This window comes from Lepidochelys kempii, chromosome 1, assembly GCF_965140265.1.
Source record: "Lepidochelys kempii isolate rLepKem1 chromosome 1, rLepKem1.hap2, whole genome shotgun sequence".
Lineage (NCBI taxonomy): Eukaryota > Metazoa > Chordata > Testudines > Cheloniidae > Lepidochelys > Lepidochelys kempii.
In genome coordinates, this window is record NC_133256.1 from 296,808,278 (window position 1) to 296,830,926 (window position 22,649).

Here is a 22,649-nt window from a genome sequence, read left to right on the forward strand (position 1 = left end):
AATCAATGGCAAAACTCCCATGGAAGGCAAGTTGACATTATTTAATGCTGCTAAAACCAAGAGATTTAGTTGTGGTGTCTGTAGAGTGGCTGTTACCCAGACTTTTACTGGCCCTCAACAACATCCTGAATTAATACAGTCCTTTTTGTAATCCCTTCACTTAGAATCAGTTGTGTGAGTACACAGGCAGCACAGGTGCTGGTGCTGGTAATGTCAGCTCCAAGCACTCCGAAATTATGATTCAGACCACAAAAATCATGAGACTGGCTTCAAAATCATGGGTTTTTAAAAATAAATGTAGGGGTTTTTATTTCCCTTCTGGCTTCTGAACTTTTAGAGTACACTTGGGTCACCTTCTCAAACTTTCTCCCTCCATGAGGAGGCTAGAAACCCCTTTTTTAAAAATGAAACCTGAAATTCTCACATCACCACATGACTCCAGGAGCTGGGAGTGTAAGTAAAACCATGAGACTTTTAATAACATCATGAGAGTTGGCAGTATTGTGATGCCAATAGTTAAGGTTGCCCAACGCTTCTCATTGTAAGACTTTGTTTTCAGTTGCATTAACTACACTAACCATTTTGGCTGAAGTTTTCCATGCTGGGTGTCTGCCCCAGTCTGAATTTGTTTGGAAATTTTAGCAAAAATGGTTCAGCCATCTCAGAGTGAGATTAAGGATTGGACCCCCTTTCCAGGGTGCCACCTGATGTGCTGGGGTCCCACTGAGCCCACCTGTCCCACGATCCTGGATCCTCGCTCCACTCTGTGCTGCTGTGTCAGGCTCTCAAGCCCCCCTTTCCAGCACACACAGGCACGGACATGCCCAGCTGCAGAATCTCACAGAGTCTGCAATCAGCTCTGTGTGGAAGGGCTCAGCTTGGGGAATTGCCCAGCACTCTGGTGCATACCCCTTCTGGAGTGTAAACCCAAAATTATATTGTCTTGCGCTGTATAGAGATCTATATAGCGTAAGTTCATGAAATTTGCCCCCTCCCTCAATGTGGAGGAAGATCTGCACAGCTTTTTGCCTCCCCAGTTATGAATTGCACAAACTGGATTTTGGAATAAACAAGAAACAAGTTCATTAACTACAAAAGGTAAATTTTAAGTGATTATAAGGGATAGCAAACAGAACAAAGCAGATTACTTAGCAAAATAAACAAACACGCACCCTAAGCTTAATTCACTAAAGAAACTGTTTACAAATAGCAATTTCTCACTCTAAATGTTGTTTTAGGCAAGCTGCAGAGTTTCTGCAGTTTAGAGTTCCAGGTATTTCTCTTTACAGGCTAGACCCCTGTCTCAGTCTGGGTCCCAGTCCTTTCTCCCCAGATCAGTCTTAGGTATTTAAACCCATTGTCTTTTGTCCTGCCCTCTGTGGAAAGAGAGAACAACTTTTCTCAATCTTTTTTTATGGCAGCTTTTCAAGTATTTGAAGACTGCTATCATGTCCATCCTTAATCTCCTCTTTTATAAACTAAACATACCCAGTTCCTTCAGCCTTTGCTTATGTAGCTTGCATTCCATCCTTTTGATCATCTTTGTCACTTGTCTCTGGATTCAGTACTCTAGCTGAGACTTAACCAGTGCTGACTAGAGTGGTACCATCATGTCCCATGCCTTCCATGCTATGCCTCTGTTAATGCAACTTAAAATGCATTTGCTTTTTTTGCAACAGCATCACATTGTTGACTCATGTTGAGGTTGTGATCCACCACAACTCCAGATCCTTCCTAGCAATGCTGCTGCCAAGCCAGTTATCCCCCATTCTGTATTTGTGCATTTGCTTTTTCTTCCCTAAGTGTAGCACAGTGCATTTGTCTTTGTTGAATTTCATTTTGTTGTCTATAGCCCAGTTTTCCAATTTTTCAAGAACTCTTTGAATTTTAGCTCTATGTGCTTGCAACCCTCCCAAGCTTTTGTGTCATCTGCAAATTTGATCAGTATGCTCTCTATTCCTACATCCAGATTCTTAATAAAAATGTTAAATAACACTGAACCCAGAACAGATCTCTGTGGAGCCCCACTCAAGACCTCCTTCCAATCTGACATCATTCCATTAATAGTTATTTGCGGTTGTTTAACCAATTATGTATCCACTTAATGGTAATTCTGTCGAGCCCTCATTTCGCCAGCTTACTTATCAAATGTCATGTGGGAATGTGTCAAAAGCTTTGATAAAGTCCAGGTATATTATGTCCACCATATTCCCCCTATCCATCAAACCAGTTATTCCTGACAAAGAAGGCAATCAAGCTGGTTTGGCACAATTTGTTCTTAGTAAATCCTTGCTGGCTACTAATGATTACCCCTTTATCTTTCAGGTATTCACAAATTGAATCTTTTATAATCGTTCTAGTAGCTTCCCAGGTATCAAGGTCAGACTGTCTGGTCTATAGTTCCCCGGCTCCTCCTTCTCTCCATTTATAAAGATAGGCAGTAGGTTAGCCCTTCTCCATTCTTCCGGGACCTCTCCTGTCATCCATGCGCTTACAATCATAGAAGGACTCTAACAGGTCATCTAGTCCAGTCCCCTGCACTAAAGGCAGGATTATGTAATAGACTGTTCCTGACAGGTATTCCTGTCTAACCTCTTAAAAACCCCGCATGATGGAGATTCCAAAACCTCGTTAGGCACTTTGTTCCTGTACTTAACCACCCTGATGGTTAGGAAGTTTTTCCTAATGTCCAACCTAAACCTCCCTTGCTGCAACTTAAGCCCATTGCTGCTTATCCTATCATCAGAGGCTAATGAGAACAATTTTTCACCCTTGTAACCATATTTTCTGTACTTGAAAACTGTCTTCTCCCTCAGTCTTCTCTTCTCCAGACTAAACAAACCCAATTTCTTCAATCTTCCTCAGAAGTCATGTTTTCTAGACCAGTGATTTTTCAACCTTTTTCATTTGTGGACCCCTACAAATTTTGAATGGCAGTGCAGACCCCTTAGACATAGTCTGTGAACCTCCAGAGGTCTGTAGACCAAAGATTGAAAACTATTGTCCTAGAGACCTTTAATCATTTTTGTTTAATCATGCAGTTTTTGGGATGTAATAACAATTAGAACAGCAAATAGCAATGGGAGTGTAGGGTGAAAATAGTGGACTAATAGCTTAAATGTTTGGAAAGGCCAATTAGACTTCTCCTTAATCTTGGAATACCTTTCTCCAGAAAGGCTTTAATACTGTTGGGAGAGAGGGCACCTGTTATAGTATATTAACTGTTGTATTGTTATACAATTTGACTTTCTGTGAATTAGAATTGCAGTTTTATTCAGTCTTTTAGGATTTTTTCCAGATGGTAGATGGCATTAAATATTATTCAGCACAATGTTTTACTAGCTCTCTTGTATTGTCATTTTTTCAGCTTTTCCACACAATTCATGAAAGTCCTAATTGAGTTCCCTTTTCTAGAGGAAAAAACCTTTGACATAACATTCCTATATTATTTCATATCATAGAATCATAGAATATCAGGGTTGGAAGGGACCCCAGAAGGTCATCTAGTCCAACCCCCTGCTCGAAGCAGGACCAATTCCCAGTTAAATCATCCCAGCCAGGGCTTTGTCAAGCCTGACCTTAAAAACCTCTAAGGAAGGAGATTCTACCACCTCCCTAGGTAACGCATTCCAGTGTTTCACCACCCTCCTAGTGAAAAAGTTTTTCCTAATATCCAATCTAAACCTCCCCCAGAAAGTGGGTAGAATTGACCCAGAAAAAGGATTTTGATTCAAAGGGGAATATGTTTGTAAAACCATTGGAGGTGAATTGTACTGTGCAGACAAGTGAGAGGACAAGATCCCTGCCCTAAGAAGCTTACAAGACTGATAACGTAATGTATAATGACAATAGTCCAGGAAGGGTCAGGAAGTGGTGGGGGTGAAGAAGGAAGAGAAGTAGCAGAAAACACAGGCCAAGGAATTCTGTGCATGAAAGAACAAAGAATGGCAATTGATTCTTTGGGTTTTTTTCTAGGATTTATTTTTTGCTTTTCTGTATTTTTAATAATCAGGCACAAGTGAGAGAGTGCATAGCATGAGGGCTGAGATTAAAGATGAAAGGCTACCTGGAAGCCAGGACTTTTGAGGAGGGATTTGAAGGGAGAGAAATATTTTATTTTTTTCAGTCATGAAAACCAAGGTGATTCAGGCATAAAACACACTTGTGCTTCATTTTAACTACTATGAGTACTTAATTTAAGACAATGCATAAATCTTTGCAGGAATTGGGAACTAAGTGGGCTGATTACTATATAATTAACTGCAAAGTTTGACAACCAACCAATAACATAAAAGAAGCCAAAAAAAACCCTAATAAAATTCTGACCATGACAAAAATAACCCATGAAGACATTTTTTTGAAAATGGGCAAACCCTGCTATTATACGGTTAATGCCAGCAATAGAAAGAACAGAGGGAAATTCGGTGCTTATTATTATAATCATTTAGAGATTTTTTTTTTAAGATTGCCTCAATTTATCTCATCTGGCTTCAACTCACTGTTTCCCCCTCAGAAATCATCGTTCTGTGATGTCACAAAGGAAGCACTTATTGGATTTTGGAGCTGGTCTGTAGGGGGTCAGGTAAGTGGCATTATGTAATATGACACAATTTTGGAAATGCTTTTATATATCCTGTCGACTTCTGAAAGGATCTAAACATTTCTTAACAAGTTTTGGAAATGGACAGAATTATCCAAATTAGAAATCAATGGGCATCTGGCCTAAGTGTACCGGGATCAAATGAAACCCAGTCAGGAGGTAATACCAGAAATAAAAGATTTTCCTTATAGACTAAGACACTGTGTGATTTACTTTGTTACTGCACAGAATGTATCTAATAACTCAAAGGCTGGTCTCATTTCAAAATATACATCTTCCATGTGTCAAAGGTGTAAGAAAAATGAAGGCACTTTTCTTCATATTTTCTGGGATTGCCTCAAATTAAATAAATTCTTCAATATATGCCTGCATATCTAAAAATATCCATAAGTCCCATTTTCTTTCTTCTGTGTATATTTGATGAGAGGATAACAGATAAACAGGGGGATAATTTTTATGAATATATTTGAATTTAGCAGAGCCTTGTATTGCCAAATTCTGCACCATTTACAACATAAACATGGATGAGTGATTTTTAAGAATATTTTACCCTCTGAAAAAAGCAATGTATTTACTTTGAGGAGCTGGAAATTGTATTCTGAGTTTATATGGAATTCTGTCGTTAACATTCAACTGCAAAAAGTATGTAAGATCCTGTCTCTATAGAATATATATGTATGATATATCTTGACTTTAGCAAAGCTTTTGATACGGTCTCCCATAGTATTCTTGCCAGCAAGTTAAAGAAGTATGGATTGGATGAATGGACTATAAGGTGGATAGAAAGCTGGCTAGATTGTCGGGCTCAATGGGTAGGAGTTCAATCCTTGAGGAGGCCATTTAGGGATTTGGGGCAAAAATTGGGGATTGGTTCTGCTTTGAGCAGGGGGTTGGACTAGATGACCTCTTGAGGCCCCTTCCAATCCTGATATTCTATGATTCTATGAAAGGTGTTAGAATCTGGCCCATAAACTGTGATCAATGGTTCGATGTCTAGTTGGCAAATGGTATCAAGCGGAGTGCCCCAGGGGTTGGTCCTGGGACCGGTTTTGTTCAACATCTTTATTAATGATCTGTATGATGGGATGAATTGCACCCTCAGCAAGTTTGCAGATGACACTAAGTTGCGGGGAGAGGTAGATACGCTGGAGGGAAGGGATAGGATACAGCGGGACCTAGACAAATTTTCAGCCAAAAGAAATCTGATGAGGTTCAACGAGGTCAAGTGCAGAGTCCTGCACTTAGGAAGGAAGAATCCCATGCACCACTACATGCTGGAGACCAACTGGCTAAGCAGCAGTTCTGCAGAAAAGATTACAGTGAATTAGAAGCTGGATATGAGTCAGCAGTGTGCCCTTGTTGCCAAGAAGGCCAATGGCGTATTGGGCTGTTGTCAAGGTTCCTCCCGCACTCTGAACTCTAGGGTACAGATGTGGGGACCTGCATGAAAACCTCCTAAGCTTACTTTTACCAGCTTAAGTTAAAACTTCCCCAAGGTACAAATTAATTTTATCCTTTGTCCTTGGAATATCCACTGCCACCACCAAACTCTAACTGGGTTTACTGGGAAATGTAGTTTGGACACATCTTACTCCCCAAAATCCTCCCAACCCTTGCACCCCACTTCCTGGGAAAGGTTTGGTAAAAATCCTCACCAATTTGCATAGGTGACCACAGACCCAAACCCTTGGATCTGAGAACAATGAAAAAGCATTCAGTTTTCTTACAAGAAGACTTTTAACAGAAATAGAAGTAAATAGAAGTAAAGGACTCACCCCTGTAAAATCAGGATGGTAGATACCTTATAGGGTAATTCGATTCAAAACATAGAGAATCCCTCTAGGCAAAACCTTAAGTTACAAAAAAGACACACAGACAGAAATAGTCATTCTATTCAGCACAATTTTTTTCTCAGCCATTTAAAGAAATTATAATCTAACACATACCTAGCTAGATTACTTACTAAAGTTCTAAGACTCCATTCCTGGTCTATCCCCAGCAAAAGCAGCATATAGACAGACACAGAGACCCTTTGTTTCTCTCCCTCCTCCCAGCTTTTGAAAGTATCTTGTCTCCTCATTGGTCATTTTGGTCAGGTGCCAGCGAGGTTACCTTTAGCTTCTTAACCCTTTACAGGTGAGAGGATTTTTCCTCTGGCCGGGAGGGATTTTAAAGGGGTTTACCCTTCCCTTTATATTTATGACAGCTGTATTAGCAGGAGCATTGCCAGTAGATCGAGGGAAGTGATTATTCCCCTCTATTTGGCCCTGGTGAGGCCACACCTGCAGTATTGTGTCCAGTTTTGGTCCCCCCACTACAGAAGGGATGTGGACAAATTGAGGAGAGTCTAGCAGAGGGAAACGAAAATTATTAGGGGGCTAGGGCACATGACTTACAAGGAGAGGCTGAGGGAACTGGGGTTATTTAGTCTGCAGAAGAGAAGAGAGAAGGGAGATTTGATAGCAGTCTTCAACTACCTGAAGGGGGGTCCAAAGAGGATGGAGCTAGGCTGTTCTCAGTGGTGGTAGATGACAGAACAAGAAGCAATTCTAGTTTACCCATATATAAAAAAACTAGTTGTGATATGTTCTAAGAGAGAGTACACAAAACAGAGCCATTACCTCTGTGAAAATGAGTCAAAATGGCTTCTAGTCACCTTTTAGACCACATGAATTTGGCTCAGCCAATCAGGGAAGAAGAATCAATATCACATTTTGAGTTTTGCGACCAATCGCAACTGATCAACACAACTGGAAATTTGAAGAAGTAACATGAAAATTAGTCACACAAGACTTGAAGTTTGCCTAGCTGCAAAGAAATATACCCCGACACCAATCAACCAAAATCCCAACCAATAAAAAGTCACTTGAAAATTTTAAAATTTTCTACAAAATTCCCTCTTTTGTACTCTCCCCTGTTATAATTTTACCTATCTGAATTTTATTATGGTTAAAATTCACTCTACCTGCCACCTTCCATTCTTATGTACTGTGTATAAGGGTCAAGCAATCCAACCTCTGCATGCAGTATAATTACAATTGTGCCATGTAATCGTAATACTTCCCTGAATGTAATGTCCATAAATGTATCTTGTTGTTGCAGTTAGTGCTTTTATTTTAGTGTACGTAGGGTGCTGTGTGTATTATACTATCCTCCTCACACCCATTTATGCCAGGCAGTCTCAACCCCCTGTACTTTTCAAATTAAAGTGAATCCTCCCCTTGCCAGCAACTCTATTAACTGCTTTTTATTAGCCTCCCTGGTATTATATTGCTTTCACAGATCTGATGCAAAAGATTAATCTGAGACAGCTTGATATATTAATGGTAAAAAAAGGCCTGAGTACAACAATTATCAGTGTTGGAATATAAATTACTATTTTCAGGGTGTTCGATCTTGGCTAGATTCAGTTGCAGTTGGCAGAATCTTGGTATATACAACCTGGATGTGTTTTCCGTTTAACCAGAGCATTTTCACTGCCATCAAATGAAGCCAATGGGGAAATACAGATGTGGCCAAGAACAGAATTTGGCCCTTTAATTTTCTAGTGGTTTAAATTTATTTTTTTGGTTGTGGAATAGCCATAAAAATATACATTTGCATGGTTTCAGATGATCTCTGGCTTAAAAATGCCCTTAAGTGGAAAGCAGAGGCGGGGTGGGTTTGCTCACATTAATTCTAGTTCTTAATGCAGATTGGTAAATTTGGCTAATTTGAAATTTATTTTTAAACTGCTCAGGTTTATATTTGGAAACAGCTACTGAGCATGACATAGTAGCTACTTTCTGCAACATTTTATTATCTTGACTATGCTTATAATGGTGATTCGCTGCACTGTCACTGACATCTTTATGGCTGCAGCACCAATAGTGATGTGGGTGGAAGTATATGGGACTGACTTTAACATCTATGATATGGTAATGTGAGCCATTACAATGTCAGTGGTAGTTTATTGACATTATGGTTTAAGATTATGAGGGCATTATAATGCCACTGCAAACAAATGCTGCTATTTTTTAAAAATAAGCAAGTGAAACACAAAAATATGTCAAAAGACGTGTAATATTAAACCCACAATAGCAAAAAATGTTTCAGTTAAGGAAGGCACTACCCCACAAGTAATCTGTGAGCACATAATTCAGCAGTACACATAATTCAGCAGTACTGCAGGGTATTCTGCTGGAGTCTCCACATCACCAGCTAGTTGTTAAGAATGACCCAGCCCCGGTAGATTCTCATAACCAAAAAAAATTGTGAATGTTTTATAGAATTCAACCAAAATGTTAGGCCCTGGTCCTGCAGTTGACAGTCAATTGCAAGTCAGGACCTTAGCTTATGAGCCAGGTGAGAATATTTGTGAAGTTCCAAGTATATAAATTATAAAACAAAACCTGTATTCCCCCCCTCAACCCCCCCCTTCTTTTTGTTTTTTTTTTGCTATTATAAGACAAAGAGGATGGCTGGAAGGTTGAATAAACAATCATGCAAAGCAGGCAACATTGTTTGATTAAAGGCTGTCCTGGACCAAAACAAACACAATCTGTGAATATCTGAACTCTAGGACCGGTCAAATTCTACACTCACACACTGATTTGAATTTCACAAATAGCCTTGATCTTTATAGGATAGGATTTGGAAAAGCATTCTGTGTTGGCCTAATTCTGCTCCCACTGAAGTCAATGAGAGCAGAGCTAGGCTAAATGATGAACATTTTGAAAATCCTGACAATAATAAACAGAATCAAAATCCCAGTTCTGAACAGCCCTAGACTTCAGATCTTGTCAGATCCAGGTCTGAATTGTGCACCTTGGATTCATTGAGTCATGCCAATCCTTTCTTTGAATCCTTCTAGTGATTCTACCTTTTCTACTGCATCAAGTTCAAGCCACTAACCCTCACTTTCAAGACCCATTTACAACTCTGCCCTACCCTATTTATGTACCCTTCTCTCTCATTGCCTCAACCCTAATTCCTTCTGCTCTGCCTTGATACCAGCATTGATGTGCTGTTTATCCACTTCTCACAACCATTTCCATGCCTTCTTTCATGCTGTATTCTGCACATGGAATTTATTTCCTGAGCAGGCCTGCAAAGCCACTGCCCCATCTATCTTCAAATCCTCATCAAGACCCACTTCTACCATAATGCTCACAACCAACCAACTAGTAATGGTGATGTAGAGAGCCAGTTGGAGAAATATGACACTTAATAAAAATGGATTTGTATGTTCTATTTGTCCATCTACCTACCTATCTCTAGGTTCTAAATGGTACATAAGGCTCTCTTATCTAGGCTGTTCCCTAGAAATAAAATTAAATAGAACAGGTTTCAGTAGTAAGTAACTTGGCTTAGGCTTTTGGGGGGAAAGTGAAGGAGGTAGGGTTGAACTAGTGTGTGTGAAGAACTACTATGTGAAAGTCAAAAAGATTAGTTTTATATTTAATTCCAAATGCTGTGAGGTTAGTGGGCATTCTTTTCTCTTAGGAAGGTAATAGTTCCATGACCTTGGTCCAGCTGCTGTGAAAGTAAGTATCCTGCGCTCATAAGTCTTCCCCAATTTGTTGACAGTTTCGTAGCTGCAGTATAACATAGCTGTTGTGGAAGATCATGACTGTGGAGGGATATGCAATACCTCACTTATGCAGCGCTAGTCTTATACAGGGTTTTGAAAGTTAGGACAGAGACCAGGAACTGAGCTCTTTATATTCAATGGGAGCTAGTACAGAGACTAGAATGTGAGAGTGATGCTCTTACAGTGATCTATGTACCAGCATATGTGCTGCTGAGTTATGTATCACTTGTTTTTTTTCCCATCGTGTCCAGTTTTATTTCTAGATATAATGACATGCAGAAATCAAGCTTGGAGGTTCCACACATGTGAATTACCATAGCCAGGTCTATGTCTGATGGGGTGGGGTTCAGTCTTATGGTCAGTCACAGATGGAAGTGGGCTTTTTGCCACTGTGACTCTTCAGGTATCCAGTAGCTTTGCGTTGTCCAAAAAGATGCCAAGGCTGAGGACCAATTTAACAATCTGAGGGCAGATGCACTTAATAGTAGGAAATAATATTGAAAAGACAAGTTTTCTGAGGCATTTCCCCTTTCCCATCAGAATCGCCTCAGTCTTGTTTATGCTCGGCCTTAGCCACGTAGTCTTCTTCGAGGTTCACATTTTTGGCTAAGCTCTGAGAAAGCTAGACAAAGTTGCTATTTATATTTGGAGAAGGGAGGTCTAGAGATGGGTGTTAGCTGTGTACGGCTGGTAACTGAGCCTGTTTTAGCTCATTAGCTCTCCCTATGGCTTCATATAGATGCTGAACCATAGAAAGAAGTGAACCATAGATGTTGAACCTGATGGGTCACTGCTCGGGAGGGTTTTGGAGATGGAGGAACAGGTGCCCATAATGCTTCTTTAGATTTGGTCTGAGAGAAAGGACTCAAGTAGTTTTAGGTCATTTCCATTCACCCCTACAGACTCATAGAAATAGGACAAGAGTATTTGTTGATGAATGGTATCAAAGCCACAGAGAGGTCTGGTAGGATGAGTATAGATGTATGTCCCTTATGTATAGACAGAAGGTTTATTCATCGGAGCAAGAAGAACTGTGTGTGAACTACACCTTGGCTTGAAGTCTGAGTGAGATTCAGGAAAATGGAAAACCTGCTTAACTGGCATTGAAGATTTTCTGCTATCTTCTTGGTTAGCTTGCTCAGAAAAGGGAAGTTAGCTGCTGGGTGGTAGTTTGAGATCTCTAACACTGAGTGTGCAGTTTTTTTTTCAGTCCTGGTTGGACCATTGTATGGTTTAGGGTGAGCCCTTGGTAAATAATTTAACTATTTCTGTCACTAGGAATCACTCCCCTTTTCCTTTCATCTGTTGCTTGTTGTCTTCTACTGTAAACTCTGTGGGGGGCAGGAATTGTGTCTTCTTGGGGGTGTGTACAAACATGGCACATTCTGAGCACTATTGTAATACTACTACTGATGTTGATGATATGTAGGACAGCATGGAAGAAAGCACAGACATTCCTGCTTCCATATCACCATTGGATACAGGAGACTCAAATGGGCAAAGGGCCATTGAAGTCAATGAAACGAAATTGATTTATTCCAGCTGAGGATCTGCCCCAAACTTCTTAAAATTGATGATGGCAGTAGTGCTGTTAGAGTTACCAACAAGTCAGAGGAAGAAAGTTTAGGATAAGAGTAAAGTTTTAAAAAAATTAGACATAAATGTCCTAGAGAGAAACCAATTGAAAGGTGCAAAGTTAGTAGAGAGGAGTATAGATGTGCATCACTGCCCAGCAACCTGAAAAGAAAACTGCATCTATCTAGAGTAAGAGGATGGCAGCGATGTCTAGTGTACATACAAGAAAAACATTGGTAGAGGGCTAGAAGGTACCCATATTATAGCATCTGTTCTAACAAGCCACTTGAAAAATAGCCTGAATGGAAGCTGTGTTTAAGCAGGCCACCAGTGTTGCAGAAGGCAAAAGGTGAGTATGAGGAAATGGGGGATGAAAGTGAAACCAAACATAGCAGCTCGGAGGCTAGAGCAGGAAACCTATGGAGTGGCATAATATAACCTTTATGTGTATGCATATGCATTGCTCTTCATGCAATCTCTTTTTTCACTCCACCTCAGCAAGAAGTAGCTAGTTATCTCGCCCACTGACCTGTGTCTATCAGCAGGATACTCTGCACAGGCAGCTGTAAAGAAACTACTTTGCAGTGAAATGCTGAAAGGGGCTGCATGCCACAATCACATAAAATACAAGAATAGAGACAGCAGTCTGTCTTTAATGCTCAGATGAACTTCTGCTTTTCATTTACAGTTTGTGCCCAGCTAGGGAAACCAAACAGCATGAACTCTGTGCCAGCTCACCTAGGGGACACCAACCAGAGGCATGTCACCCTTTTATGTAACCCTTCTCCCCGGTGGAGTCATTAGAAACAAGGGCCGGGTTCAATCTAGGGGTTCCTCTTAACAATACAAAACAGAACTGGCTTGAGCCCCCACCCAGTAATCTGGGAAAATTAAAAAAACATCCCTGGGTGCCTCTAAGAGGGAATACTGCCCCAGTTGCAAGGGGGTCGGTGTATAATAAAAGTTTTCTTTTGTTAAAAGGGAAAGGGAACCTAGCATTAATTTGGGAAAGCAGCAAAACCGTAACTCAAAAGTTTGCAACCACGAGCAAACACCCACCCCACGGTGTGTTGGGCAGTGTCCTTTGCTTCAGTTTTCCACCTTGTGGTCTGAAAGTCCAATGAAAACATGTGCCTTTAACATGTCCTGCCCTTTCTGTGTGCTACAGCCCACTCACAGTTGGTGGTTGTTGGTCAGTGAGGACCCAGACTTCAGAGGTGCATTCATGTATAGGGCCCTACTAATTTCACAGCCATGAAAAACATGTCATGGACCGTGAAATCAGCCCTTCCCCATGAAATCTGATATCCCCTGCTGCTGGGAGCCCAGGGATCCCCTAGCTGCTAGTCTGGACACGCTGGGGAGAGACAGGAGTTGTCCTTCCCCAGCCTGGCCACTCTTGGTGGGAAGATCGGACCCACCTCCAGAGACAGTGCAAAAACGAGGGTGTGACACCCTCACTCCTGCACTGCAGCAGCCCGGGAGCTGGGCTCCTGGCTTCCTTCCCTGCCTCCTTGTCCCCGGCTCCTGCCGCAGCTCTGAGCACTGAGCTCAGGGCTTCCTCTCCTAGCTTTAATTTAATTTAAAAATCCTCTGGCCATGAAATTGATCAGAATGGACTGTGAATTTGGTAGGGCCCTATTCATGAGGGTTCACCACCCACACCTCTAAAAGGGGGTGGGGATCAAGCAATGTCTTTGTGGCTGTTGTTGTCTCTGCCACTGGCTCGCTGCTGCTGCAGTTATCTCTGGTGCCACTTGCTGCTGCCTCTGTTGCTGCTTGCTACTGCTGCCATTGTTATCTCTGCCACCGCTGGCTGCCGCCGTTATCTCTGCTGTTGCCTGCTGCCGCCTCTGTCACTGCTCAGCACGGCTGCTGCTTACCACTCACTGCCGCCTCTGCAATGCCACGGTCTGAAGTTCCACCACGTAGCCCAGCTCTTAACGATTCCGCTGCTCACTGCTCGTGCAGCCTCTCCACGGGTTTTCACTACAACTCTGTCCCCACATCAGCTCTGAGGTTTAGCCCCTAAATCTGTTCATCTGTGATGTCAGTGCTGGTAACCACTAAACCGAAATGAGGACACTCTGTTGAGTTCAATCAGCTCCGTCTTTAAATGCTGGACAGGGAAGGATCAAATATGTTTAGGACTCCTTAAGCAAAGTCCACCCAACCAAGTAGGAATATCTGTCTCCTCTAACTTTCACTGGGATCCCTACCCAGTGCTTAACAAGTGAGGTTCGGTTTAGGATGATCAGAGCATGCTATGGAGGGTTCTGCTGCCCTTTACTTGTACAATAAGGATAACAACATTTCCTTACCCCTACATTCAACAATAAAAGTGAATAATAACCCCAAACCAGCCAAAATTGACCACTTTGGCAGAGCAGCTCTGTCTGCTGAACATCTAGGCAGAGTTGGAGTGTTTATTCAAATACAGTCTGCTTCTGAAGTCTTTCCCCCCAGTTTGTCACTAGATGTCATGAGAAAGCTCATTCACATCCTGCCTACATGCACAAATAAAAAGGAAGAGGAAGAGGAGGATGGATGGATGGATGGTATAAACAGGGCCCAATGTATTATGTACTTCTGTGGCCTCCGAAATAACTCTGGAATCTCCTTTTCTGTATAAAGCAAGTCTGTTGAGTTTGAGGTACCTTGAAGAGTCCCCTCCCTGACATTTTCAAAATCCCAAGATGGTCACTCTGTGGTGGTGTGATCCTGGTATACAGAAGTCATTCACATTTGGGAGTGTTGAAACATTGTTTTGCAGACAAGTTTTAGCAATTGGATTGCTAAAATGCTAAGGCTGGCTCTTTCGGTAACAGCAGAGCAAAATTCCCCTTAATGCCCTCTCATTTGCCTCCACTTTCAGACTGGCCTGAAGAGAGCTCTGCTAGGGGTCTCCATACCTCATGCTTTCCTGGCACGTCTGCTGAGTTGCCAACAAGCATGTCAACTGTAACACTACTTTTAGTGCTCTGGATGCCTCACCACTAGGAATTGGCTGAGAGATCACCAACTCATTTCACACACCAGCAGGTCACAAAAGCCAAAATGCCCAGTAACTACCAATGTGGGTTACAATCCAGCAAGTGAGCTAGAGGTGAAAGATCATTACATTCCCTTAAAGGACTCTGGTTCTTACAATTCTGATAGACAATTCTTACATAACTATTATTCTCACGTGGATCAACGTGCACTAATAAATTAAAAGCCAAGAGTAAGTGCTCAGTAGAGAAAAGAAAGTGGTTATCTATTTCCTCCAGCAGCAATATGGTGACCCAAGCAACCATACAGCATGTGAGAGAAAGCCAGAGGCAGGTCTCAAGCTGTTATTATCCATCTGTGAAACTCACTAAGGAACCTATTATTGCAACTGAAAAAAGGAATATTTTCTTCTGGGGCCTAGTAAATGCAAATGAAAAATCATCCTATTTGAAAAATCTTTTTGTTTAGAAATTTTGTATAAATACATATAGCAAAATCCACGGAGTGAAGTAATATGTAGGGCATCACAGAAAAGGTAATAAAAATATACAACGTTCTCATAGAATAAAACCATATTTTAAATTAAGGTTGGGGGTGAGATTTTTAAAAGTGCCTAAGTGACTTGTACTTGTGACACTTGTGCTCCTAAATCACGTAGGCACTTTGAAAATCCCACCCTGAGAATTTAACAAAAAAACCCCAAGAAAACTCAGTTAAGGTTCCCACACCAATCTTAACTTGCTCTTGGGGTGGATGCAGCACAATAAGAATTAGAGTCAAGCCATAACATTTGTGAAGAGAAGCTCTCTGCTAGGATCAAGAGAAAAGGACCCTGGGAGGTTCTTGTGGGGGAAAAAAGATTAGAAAAAGGGGAGAGAATGATTCAGCCTTTGTTTGGAGTTGGGGAGGAGAATGACAGATTTATGGGTGGGATTGTTGGTATGTATCTGGGAAGACTGGTATGTATGTGATTGATATGGGAGTAAACTGATGGATTTGAGGAATTTGTGTTGTGAAACACCCATTTTGGGATTATATGCAAGTTTTCTCAGGGTTTTTGTTGGGCATTTCTGATTATAATTAGGGCAGAGAGATTTTATATTCTGGTCAGGAGCCGTGGAACTACTCATTCAAACACCCCTCCTTGGATCCTGATCCTCTTTCCCCAAGTTGGGCCCACAGCTACAATAACTCTTGTGGGGCTATGGGGGAGAGAGAAGGCTGGGGAAAACGGGGCCTAGCTAAGTCCCCATAGAAAAGGGTTTCAAGAGTTCACTGAGGGCCTCTCTCCCTCTCCCACTGGATTGCTGTTGTTTCTTTGTCCGACGGGCCCCATCCTTTCTTGTCTGAGAGCTCCAGGGATGAATGGCCCATTCAGTCTCCCCAGCTGTCACTTATCTGGGCAGGATTCCTTCTTCCCCCCATATGGACATCAGAGAAGTACAACTGGCAGACACTATGAAGGAATCATAGACTGTGCCCTTCGTGTGTGTGTGGGGGGGAAGGGGGGTGTCTGCAAGAAAAGTGGGCACTATAGCCTAGATTTTTAGAAGAGCTCAGGGCCATATTTTCATAGAATCATAGAATATCAGGGTTGGAAGGGACCTCAGAAGGTCATCTAGTCCAACCCCCTGCTCAAAGCAGGACCAATCCCCAATTATATCATCCCAACCAGGGCTTTGTCAAGCCTGACCTTAAAAACTTCTAAGGAAGGAGATTCTACCATCTCCCTAGGTAACACATTCCAGTGTTTCACCACCCTCCTAGTGAAAAAGTTTTTCCTAATATCCAACCTAAACCTCCCCCACTGCAACTTGAGACCATTACTCCTTGTCCTGTCCTCTTCTACCACTGAGAATACTCTAGAACCATCCTCTCTGGAACCACCTCTCAGGTAGTTGAAAGCAGCTATCAAAACCCCCCTCATTCTTCTCTTCTGCAGACTAAACAATCCCAGTTCCCTCAGCCTCTCCTCATAAGTCATGTGTTCCAGACCCCTAATCATTTTTGTTGCACTTCGCTGGACTCTCTCCAATTTATCCACATCCTTCTTGTACTGTGGGGCCCAAAACACTCAGTGCTCAGTGTGCTCAGTGTCCGTTTAGGTACCTAAATAAGGGCTCAGCAGCCAGCTAATCTTAGTTTTTTAGAAAATCTAGCCATATGCCCACTGCTGATGGGTGCCCCTCTGTATCTGCTTTAGCCTTTGTGGTGGTGTAACACAGCCAGGCACCACACCATGATATTCTAGGGACAAGAAGTGGACCCTAAGAAATTAAGTTTCACAGGAAAGAGCACAGGTCGGATATAGTGTTTCAGAGTCATTTTGAAAATATTGCCTTTTTAGCTACACTATGATTTTTAAAGATTGATATTACTAAACTTATAGTTAGTGATAGCTTTGGGGAGAACTGTGAAATCACTTTGTTCTCATCATGATATCCCAGGGACTATGAGCTTTCATACTTAGTAGGAGGAGCCCATCAACAGCAGTCCTAGAGGAGTGCTAGCAGGGCTTTTGGAATCTTCTTTGAAAATTTTAGTAACTATGAGCTTCCAAGCCCCAGTGGGAAATTGGGAAACATACACAGAGTGGTTTATTGGCTAGTAAAAACTTTTAGGGTGGGAATTTCAAAGCCACCTACAAAATTAAAATGCCCAATTTCAATTAATTTCTAATGGGAATTGAGTTTCCAAATCCTCCATGCAACTTTGAAAAGCAATTCAACTCCATCTCCTCATTCCCTTTACCTTCCACCCCAAAGGAAAAAACCTTGATATTTATATTTGACTCCTGAAAACTTTTGAGAGAACATTTTGAAGTAAAACCACCTTTATATTCAGGCCACTATGTTAGAAATGCACAATGATTTGAACATGTTTCATGAATAAAGCTGTGAGAGCTTATCTCACATACGCACCAATCTCTTAAATGTTACTGGTTGTACCAATTTGTAAGTTATGCATTTCAATAACAATATTAATCTTTAAGCCATTCATTGATATGGTTAATGGCTGACTCGTGAGAGCATTAACAGCCTGAGGCAAAGCATGTTTGCTGTAAAGACCTCAAGAAAATACAATGGCTGCTGGTGGTGACTAATTTGCCAGGAATTATTGATGGAAAAATGTTCAAGGAGCAAGATAATCATTATTGTAAGGGAAGAAAACTTTTTCTCTTTTGAAGTTTTCGGAACAAAAGTTGTGGGAGGAGCTGATTTGGTGATGGGAATTTAACTTGGAGAATCACCATGATTTCAGGGTATCAAAAGACAGGAATAGATATCTGGTTAGTTCTGGAAGCTGACCTATGATGTGTATCATAGTTGGCAACTTTGTAGACCTCATGCTCTCTTCCCTGTGTAACACCCCCCTCTTTGGAGTTTGTCAGCTGCTGCAGCCCTGGATTGGACTTGAAGGGAATTACCCTATTGACTACAACAGCAATGGCTCCAGAGCCTCTGGACACCATTTCCAAGTCTAGTTACAGTCTGGGGCAGGGACAGAAAAAGCTGGAAATTCTTGCAAAAGCCAGTAGAGGGAAGCTTCTGATTGGGTGATTTATACAGACAGTTTGCTAAACCAATGAGGAGCAGGACTGCATACTTCCTCAGTTGGAGGGGATAGACTCAGAGACAAAGGGATGACTAGTTTTAGTTCACTTTTGGAGCTTTTGAGTTCGGGACTTTAGAAGCTGAGAGAGATGCAGAACAGCTCAGGGAATGTCTGCTTTGAACTGCTATGGGATGTAGTATATGGTCAGACAGTTCCTGCCCTGCAGCGACCAGTGGCCAGAGAGACAGAGGATCAACCCTGCACTGACTATTGACAGTCAGCTGAGATCTCCAGAGCACTCCAGACCAGGGAGCCTGGAGAGGACTGTGCCCCACTAAAGGTTGAAAACACTGTAAGAGGGCCTCCTTGCTCTTTCCTTAAGATGGCCAATGCATGCAGCACTGCTACACCCATCTCTGGACTCATCGTAGGCATTCCATCTGCCTGGAGAGGTGCCAGGGAGAGAGCTGGGGGTCGGCATATAGTTGTGAATATTGGGAGGTGGGGAATTTGTTATATTGTTGATGTTAGCTTTTTATTTACTCTTAACCCTTTCCTTCTGTTTCTTGTCCCCAGTAAAGTCCCCTTTGCCGTACTGTTATTTTGGAATGTGGCATTTCATTTGTTGAGGTTTGTATTTGTGTATTTTGTTTCTTATGCACTGCATTATATTCCTTGCTAAGATTAGTAGTATTAGTCATTTTCCCAGAGGACAGCACCCACTGTGTCCCATGCACGGAGAGGCGTCACCTTCGGTGGAGGCACCAGGCATCACAACAAAGCCCCTAGGATCCAACTGAAGAGGGAAAAGCCACTCTGGTTGGTAAGCACCAGGGACCAGGTTTGAGCCACGCCTAGGAAAAGGGGCTACACTCTTTTTCCTAGTAGAAAGAATCAAATGTTGAATGTTGCCGAGCTTCTTGAAGGTTAGAGCTTCTTCCAGATGTATGTACATGTACAAAGGGTGTTTGCTTGGAGAATTCCTGCAAAATGTCTATGCTGACAACCTTTGAGCTATAACTTTTGATATACTGCTATTGTTTTGTATGTATGGCTCTTTTAAAGGAATCTGACTCTGAATCTTTGACTTGTGGAAATCTTAGATTCAAGAATTAATTCAGAAAGTCATCAGGGGTCAGAACTGCAGTAATGTTAGGTGCTTTCCCTACAGTATTTTCAAGTACTTGACACATATAGTCAAGTCTAGATAAGATATCCAAGCTTATATTTTTCAGATCTTTTAAAAACCTTATGTAGGGCTCTATTCATCAGTGTCATGCCATGTGTTGTTTGGTTTCACATATAAGCACGTATGGAAGTGGCTGGGAATGGCAGCACACTGCATTGCTATGCAGGGGATCTGCATTGGGATTGGGAACCAAGCTTAATCCCTTGCTTCTACACCAGGAGAGGATGGAAACACTATGAAGTGGCAGTGTGTTTCGTCATTAGGGGAGAGGAGGAAAAAGGGTAACTCCTGCCATATTGGAAAGCTCCTAGACATCCAGGATATACATTGGCAGACTTGGAAGAAAATCACAACCTGTCCTGTTCTTCTTGTTCAGTGGGCAGACAACTGAAGGACCATTGAGAGGGGGAAAATAGCAGGAACTGGGGGCACAAACACCTCTTAGAACAAAATATAGATAAAAATGTCTCTGATTGACAGTATTACTGAAGTGCTCTGACATCAGGCAACTTGCATGAGGGCTGGGTCAGACTCAACAATCCTGTTTACATTACAAAAATACAGGCTGGCTGAATCCATATTTAGAGTACATTTTCTGAAAACCTCATTTAAAAATAGGTTAAACTTAGCACAGATTTGAGTACCGGATGCCTGAGGGGTGCATGTTGTGCTGACATTATGTCCCAGTACTATTGCTTGCCATATGAGAGAGAAGGTCTGCATTCCTGGTTTCTTATTCCCCGGACTGGGAGTGATATGGAGACAGCCTTTGTATATGATTGAAGAGTAGTGTCAATAGAGCTGCTGCCTTCAAACCAGGAAGGGCCTTATTCAAGTTCTGGCAGCCATAATGTGCAAGCAAGTCCAATGACTGGATGGGGGATCCTGTTAATTGTTTAAATCTGCTCTGTCTGGTCAGCATTTGGCAGACGCAGTTATATTCTATTGTTGATGTGTTCGCTAACTTCCTTTAATGTTAATGGGAGTTATTCCTGCCTACTGAGGAGTGAACAAACCTCACAGCCTATTTGAAACAGATCAGGCAGGCCTGCAAACATTTCTGTTGCATATGTTTTAACTCATTACTGTTATGCTCCATATGCTAAATCTATGTCTCATCCTCTATTCCAATCAATTGTTATTTCATCTCCTTATTTTAGCTTGTTACTTAGAGCTTCTCTTTTTTCCTGTAGATTGTCATATTTCCTTGCCTTTTCTTCCCTTGCATCAGAACTTTGTTACTATTTTCATTTCTGTAAAATGGTTCCATTGCCTTTTCTTTTCATGCGAACAGTATTAATTGAGGGCAGAAGCTGTTGGTAATGTTTCCCAGACTCAAATTTGGGCAGCAATCAGCTGAAATAGCAGCATACTACAGAAGACTTGGAAGAAAATTTAAAGGGATATGGTCCATTTGCAGGGATGTTTAATTAGAGCCATCTGGGATAGAAATGAAACTCTCCATTACATCAATCATTGCTAGGCACCTAATGGCTTACTGTGACTGGGAACCATACCACATTATAGAGATTTCCACCTGTTAAAATACCTCATATGTAATTAGATATGGATTTTTTGATGGAAATAAAAGAAAATATTGTACCTCCTTTCATGATCTTCTAACAATGAGCACCTCCTTAACACCCATACTACTTATAAAGGGACCCATAGAAAAAAGAAAATTAGACATAGATTTTAAGTATTCAGCTCTCACATCCATTTCTTTGTTTGAACTGAAGCTTCTTGACACATGGGAACTGTGGGTCTTTCAAAATTTGTGGCAAAATATCTAAACCTAGGGAGAGGAAGAGAAGACTGAGGAAGAAGAGCAGGGGGATTCATGGAGAGTTAAATCCTATGTGCTTAACCTGCTCTGTTCTACTAAAGTCAATCAGGCCTAAAGAGTAAGGAGGCAATAGAAAGATTAGATCATATAAGAATATGAATGCTGAACAAACTGATTTATATTGCATGTTCATACCACTGTGACAGGTGGCCTCAGAAAAATGTAAGGTGAATGGATTAAGAAAAAGAAGAGACCAGTGAAAGAATGAGAAAACATGTTAGTTTACTGACTGGTGGGAAAACGGTGAATAATTTATTTTAATGACTGTTGTCTAACCTTTGTTAGAACTAGTTGAATAGAGGGAAAAATTAAATGGCAAGCAATTTTATTGGACAACTGATGGAACAAATTAGGAGCTAGATTGTGAGCTTGACTACTTGGCCATATACATGAGTAAGAACTCCCCAACATCCAGCCAGAGGTTACCTAGTCTGTGGGTCTGGACACAGAGGATTAAGTGGTTGCTATGTGCCTGCTTGCTCTCTTCCAAGAGCAGACCTGGGGTGGGGAGAAGGTGGGGTAGGGACTGGGCATAACTGTGGCTCCACTCCTTCATACTCACTAGTATAGACCAGGCAGAAGATGGGGGAAGCAGAGGAACTGTTGTGACTCAAAGGTGAGTCACATCTATTCTCAGGGCTACTCCTGGGTGGGGCAGTTGATATATCACAACTTGCTCTGGGCTGTACCTCATCACAAACTGGCTCCTGTTGAATAAAATATTCTGGATGTTGCTCAGTCATCTCTAACAGATACCTAGGAAAAGGCATCACCCTGACCAACAAAAATGTTGACACTCCAAAAATGTAGTTTAAGAGTAAAAATGTACCATATATGCCTAGGAATGGTTTTAAACAGTGAACAAGCTGGTAGGAACTAATGAGACGGACAAGATAAATAACTTTGTAGTTTGCTGTTGGAATATAATTGGGTATATGCTCTCCTGTAGGGGTAACCCTCTTTCACTGTTAGTGTGGCCCAAATCTTGTTCTAAGTTGATAGCATCTCTCTGAAAAGCTGATATATTGACTTATTCGTTAATAGGCTGCTTGTATGAATAATTCACCATCTACATACTATATCTGTACTTTAAATGCATTACAAAGCATATATTAGATAGAGATTGACCTCTACTGTGGTTAACATCAAGATTTATTGTTTCAGGAAGCTCCAGAAATATTGACTTGAAACAAAGCCTTGACGTACAGTTAATGTTGATACTGTATTACCAAAAGGACACAAGTCACATTTCTTTTATACTTTAAGTTTTGTGGCAGATGTCGGTCCCCCTTTCTTGGTTTGTTATTTTAATACTGTAACT